Consider the following 6,282-nt stretch of genomic DNA (forward strand, 5'->3'; position numbering starts at 1 on the left):
AGGTCTGTTGGAGTTTGCTTGAGGTCCACTCCAGACCCTGTTTGCCTGGGTATCAGCAGCAGAGGCTGCAGAAGATAGAATATTGCTGAACAGCGAGTGTTGTTGTCTGATTCTTGCTCTGGAAGCTTTGTCTCAGGGGTGTACCCCACTGTGTGAGGTGTGAAGTGTCGGTCTGCACGTAGTGGGGGATGTCTCCCAGTTAGGCTACTCAAGGGTCAGGGACCCACTTGAGCAGACAGTCTGTCCGTTCTCAGATCTCAACCTCCGTGCTGGGAGATCCACTGCTCTCTTCAAAGCTGTCAGACAGGGGCATTTACCTCTGCCGAGGTTTCTGCTGCTTTTTGTTTAGCTACGCCCTGTCCCCAGAGGAGGAGTCTACAGAGGCAGGCTGGCCTCCTTAAGCTGTGGTGGGCTCCACCCAATTGGAGCTTCCTGGCAGCTTTGTTTACCTACTTAAGCCTCAGCAATGGCAGACGTCCCTCCCCCAGCCTTGCTACCTACCGCCTTGCAGTTAGATTTCAGACTGCTGTGCTAGCAATGAGGGAGGCTCCCTGGGCGTGGGACCCTCTGGGCCAGGTGTGGGATATAATCTCCTGGTGTGCCGTTTGCTAAGACCCTTGTTAAAGTGCAGTATTAGGGTGGGAGTGACTTGATTTTCCAGGTGTTGTGTGTCTCAATTTCCTTTGGCTAGGAAAAGGGATTCCCTTCCCCCTTACATTTCCCAGGTGAGGCGATGCCTCACCCTACTTCAGCTCTTGCTGGTCGGGCTGCACCTGCAGACCAGCGCCAACTGTCCGACATGCCCCAGTGAGATGAACCTGGTACCTCAGTTGAAAATGCAGAATTCACCCGTCTTCTGTGTCGCTCATGCTGGGAGCTGGAGGCGCTGGAGGCTGAAGCTGTTCCTATTCGGCCATCTTGGGTGCACCCCCTGTATATTACTTTCCTAGCAAAATTTTGTTTTCCTTGAATTTAATAAATAATTGTCTTTTTTTTTTTTTTTTTAAAGACAGAGTCTCTCTCTGTTGCCCAGGTTGGAGTACAGTAGTGTGATCTCACCTCACTGCAATCTCTACTTCCTGGGTTCAAGTGATTCTCCTTCCTCAGTCTTCTAAGTAGCTGAGATTACAGGTGCGTGCTGCCATATCTGGCTAATTTTTGTGTTTTTAGTAGAGATGGGGTTTCCCTATGTTGGCCTGGCTGGTCTTGAACTCCTGGCCTCAAGTGATCTACCTGCCTCAGCCTCCCAAAGTGCTGGGATTACAGGCATGAGCCAGTGTGCCCAGCCCATTTGCCCAGTTTTCTATGCAATTATCTCTACTATATTCCTAAGGTCTCCCCCACTTGTGTAACTCTCAGTACTTTTACATACATGAAATAATTCTCTTAATTGCTTATGCTTGAAAAGGTGTCACATTTCCCTTCTGTTAGATCTTTTATTTCATGCATTCTATGTGAGAAATAAAAATAAAATCCCAAGTCCCCCAACCAACTGAATGAACTCCCCCTCTTGGCCAAGAGGACTCCAGAGAAACCTTTAAAAACTGAATTCCCAGCCATGACAGGATGGGAAGTGGTACATACCTCATTATACCTCCTCCTTCACTAACTGCCATTAGGCTTTCTTCCCTAAGGATTGAAAAGAAATTTCCTCTGATTTTAACCAGCCACCTGATGCTGCCCCTCCCTTTTGTAGTTTCGACACAGCAAGTGACCAGCATTCCTTCCTAGTAAGAAACCACTGACCATGGGGTTGTTCTGGCCAGTCTATGGAGGGCTGCACAATGAAGGCCTTTGCACCCCCTGCTTCACCTTTTGATGTATAGGACTTCATTGTAATACATTTAAATATTAAGTCTCCACCCCCATTTGAACATGGATGCATGTTACATACATGTTATTCTTCTACACATGTGTGTGCCTTCCCTTCGTAAATGTTCAAAGCTCTTCCAATAACCTGTTGAATATGTATACTTAGCCAACCCATTCAGCATAAATTCCTGTCTCATCCTTCCCTCCTTTCCTCCAAGTGCTTGTTTTTGGAGAAGCTTCTTCCAGAGGCTATGCTTCCCAGCCTGTGGGATGGCCAGCCTCTAGGCTGCAACCCTTTATGAGAAATAAAGCTCTCCTTTCCAAATTTATGAATCTCGTGATTTTTCAGTTGACATATATCTGCCTCTTTCTTGGTTTACTCCTTTGTTTTGATGAAGTAACTTTGAGAAGGAAGTACATAGGAGGTAAGTTTTTTGAGAACTTGGATTCTGAAAATGTCTTTGATTTACCCAAGGGAGATTCCATTTATCTCGGATGTTCAACATAGAATCCTATGTTGAAAATTATTTTTCTTCAGAATTTTTAAGGAATTGCTCCCATGCCTTCCTAGCTTCCAGTGTTGAGAAGGCTGATGCCATTCTGATTCTTAATCCTTTGTATAAAACCTGTTTTTCTGTTTGGAAGCTTTTAGCATCTTTTCTCTCCTTTTGCCTTAGGTTGGGTTTTCTAGAAATAGACTGAGACAGAAATTTGAGTGCATGTGATTAATTGAGGCATTAATCTTGGGAGAGCAGATAAGCTAAGGAAGCACCCTAGGTCTAGGGAACGAGCTAAGGATGCGGTCTTCACTGGAGCTCCCATCTGATCCAGTGGGATGCCCTGGAGCAAGAGTTGAACCACAGAATTGTTCACCCTTTTGAGACAGGGGCCTTTTGAACCTTCAGGTCAGTTAGTCATTGGTTGTTAGTTCTCGTGTGTAGGAGTTGAGTGGTGGGTGGAACCTCCTAGATGACACAGCTTCTGCTTTGCTGAAGGCAATTCTCCAGAGAAGAGGTCTGTAAGTTATTAGCAGCCAACACACAGAGCAGTTGCATGCATTGGCTTGGTAAAGGGGACCTAGTCAAGGTACTAACAATGTCTTCTAGACATGTATTCTGAAATTTCACAATGATTGCCTTTCACCCTGGAAACTCTGTACTTCATTCAGTTTTGGGACATCCTCTTCAATTATTTTGTGGATGACAACATCTTCTCCAGAACTCCTTTTATTCAGATGTTGAAGCTCTTGGAGTTGTCCTCTGGTATTTTCTTATCTATTCTCTCCTATGTCTCTTGTTCTTTCTGTATCTTTCTTTTCAGTCTTTCTAAATTTCTGAGATCTTATTTCTAATTTCTAAGACCTCTTCTTTGCTCTGAGTATTCTTTATGTTAATAGTTTTCTACCCATTTCATGGTTGCAATTTCTTCTTTTCTGATAATAGTAGTTCCCCCTAACCCCTAGTGTTTCTTCTCCTTTCACAGTCTCTGTTTCCTCTAACTTGCTTTGTCTCTAATTTTTTTATATCGAGGCATTCCCTTACTATGTCTATTTCACTGTATGCTCATCTTTGACAGTGGGACACTGGAACACAGATTGGAAACTCTGGCCAGTGGGGCCATAGACTGTGAACTTCATGGTGGGGTGAGCTGGATAGACTATTTTCTGGGGGAACCCTAAGAATGTTAGGTCTTTTCTTGGGAAATGATCAGAGTCTACAGAGAAACCTTTACTAGTGTTTTGCATGTAGGATATAAGTCTGATTTTCAATGTTTTGAGAACCAAGTGGGGGGGAAGACTGGTTCAGTTTCAACATTCAGTAAACATTCATTTTATCCCATTATTTTTATATCACATTATCTCCATCCACAGCTGTAACTGATGTTCTCTAGTCCAGAGACTATGATTTACCTTTTCAAAGACCAACCCTCTGTCTTCTTTAGGATGAGAGAGAGACTGTCACCTGGCTCTATGGGATAAGAGAAGGGATATGAGTGGTCTAACTGCTTCTTAAACAGGCTTTCAATAAATACTGCTTGTTTTAGCTCTACTCTCTCCCAACTTCTAGAAGTGCCTGATGCCTCAAATTTTCTAGATTTTTGTGAATTCTTTATCGTAAATTGTGTCTCCACTCCTCCCATTTAAAATTTAGCTTTCTTGGGTCTATAATCAGTAACTATTCATCCATGTGGTTTTCCAACTTCCAAAATTTTGTTGCTGTTATCTCCTCTTGAAAATTCTTTATTTTTGTATGTTTATGCCTTTTTTCATCCTTTTACTATTATTTCAGTGGAATTTAGGGAGGCAGTAAACATTGAGGCATATGTTTAATCTGATATCTTTAATACAAATCCCCAATAGAATCTTCTAAGCTCCTTAAAAAATTCTCAGCCTCTTATTACTCATTTTGACTGTGCTAAGTCTGCCTTCCTCATTGGTAAGGACTGCCCTCATCACCTACATGCTCTCTCTAGTATGTACCTCCCATTGGGTATCTAGCAATAATTTCTTTGCTAAAAATTTATACAACATTATTCGCCAACATTGTATTTGATCCTCAAAGAGCATATCTAGTTGAAGGAGAAAAAAATACACAGCACAACAAAGGGTCATTCTAATGTGCTAAAGAATAAAAAACTCACAGATTCGTAGTCCCCCCAGTTTTTGAATAATTTTGCTAATTCACATTCTTAAAGTTCCCTCAATCCACAAACACTTTATGAGAGGTGTTTTCACTATATGTTTCTAAGGTATTGAGCCTGTTCTCACACTGCTTTAAGAAAACCTGAGACTGGGTAATTTATAAAGAGAAGAGGTTTAATTGGCTCACAGCTCTGCAGACTGTATAGGAAGTATGGCTGAGGAGGCCTCAGGAAAATTACAATCATGGCAGAAAGTGAAGGGGAAGCAGGCATATTTTCACATGGCCAGAGCAGGAGGAAGACAGACTGGCAGAGGTGCTACACACTTCTGAACAGCCAGATCTTGCAATAACTCACTCTTGCCATGACAATTCCAAGTGGGGTGGTGTTAAACCAAGAGTAATCACCCCCATGATTCAATCACCTCCCACCAGGCCCCACCTCCAACATAGGGGATTATAATTAGTCATGAGATTTGTGTGGGGACACAGGGCCAAACCATATCATTTTGCCCCGGGCCCTTCCAAATCTCATGTCCTTCTCACATTGCAAAATACAATCATGCCTTTTCAACATTCCCCCAAAGTCTTTTTTTTTTTTTTTAAATTGTACTTTAAGTTCTAGGGTACATGTGCACAACGTGCAGGTATGATACATAGGTATACTTGTGTCATGTTGGTTTGCTGCACTCATCAATTCGTCATTTACATTAGGTATTTCTCCTAATGCTATCCCTCCTCCAGCACCCCAATCCCCAACAGGCCCTGGTGTGTGATGTTCCCTGCCCTGTGTCCAAGTGTTCTCATTGTTCAATTCCCACCTATGAGTGAGAACATGTGGTGTTTGGTTTTCGGTCCTTGTGATAGTTTGCTGAAAATGATGGTTTCCAGCTGCATCCATGTCCCTGCAAAGGACATGAACTCATCCTTTTTTTATGGATGCATAGTATTCCATGGTGTCTATGCACCACATTCTCTTAATCCATTCTATCATTGATGGACATTTGGGTTGGTTCCAAGTCTTTGCTATTGTGAATAGTGCTGCAATAAACATGTGTTTATGTGTCTTTATAGTAGCACGTTTTATAATCCTTTGGGTATATACCCAGTAATGAGATTGCTGGGTCAAATGACATTTTAAGTTCTAGATCCTTGAGGAATTGCCACACTGTCTTCTCAATGGTTGACTTAATTTACACTCCTACCAATACTGTAAAAGCCTTCCTATTTCTCCACATCCTCTCCAGCATCTGTTGTTTCCTGACTTTTAATAATCACCATTCTAACTGGCATGAGATGGTATCTCATTGTGGTTTTGATTTGAATTTCTCTAATGACCAGTGATGATGAGCATTTTTTCATGTGTCTGTTGGCTGCATAAATGTCTTCTTTTGAGAAGTGTCTGCTCATATCCTTTGCCCACTTTTTGATGGGGTTGTTTGTTTTTTTTTCTTGTAAATTTGTTTAAGTTCTTTGTAGATTCTGAATATTAGCCCTTTGTCAGATGGGTATATTGCAAAAATTTTCTCCCATTCTGTAGGGGGCCTGTTCACTCTGATGATAGTTTCTTTTGCCATGCAGAAGCTCTTTAGTTTCAATAGATCTCATTTGTGTATTTTGGCTTTTCTTGCCATTGCTTTTGGTGTTTTACTCATCAAGTCCTTCGCATGCCTATGTCCTGAATGGTATTGCCTAGGTTTTCATCTACAGTTTTTATGGTTTTAGGTCTAACATTTAAGTCTTTAATCCATCTTGAATTAATTTTTGTATATAAGGTGTAAGGAAGGGATCCAGTTTCAACTTTCTACATATGGCTAGCCAGTTTTCCCAG

Source organism: Mandrillus leucophaeus, unplaced genomic scaffold (genome assembly GCF_000951045.1).
Source record: "Mandrillus leucophaeus isolate KB7577 unplaced genomic scaffold, Mleu.le_1.0 Scaffold762, whole genome shotgun sequence".
NCBI classification, from domain to species: Eukaryota; Metazoa; Chordata; class Mammalia; order Primates; family Cercopithecidae; genus Mandrillus; species Mandrillus leucophaeus.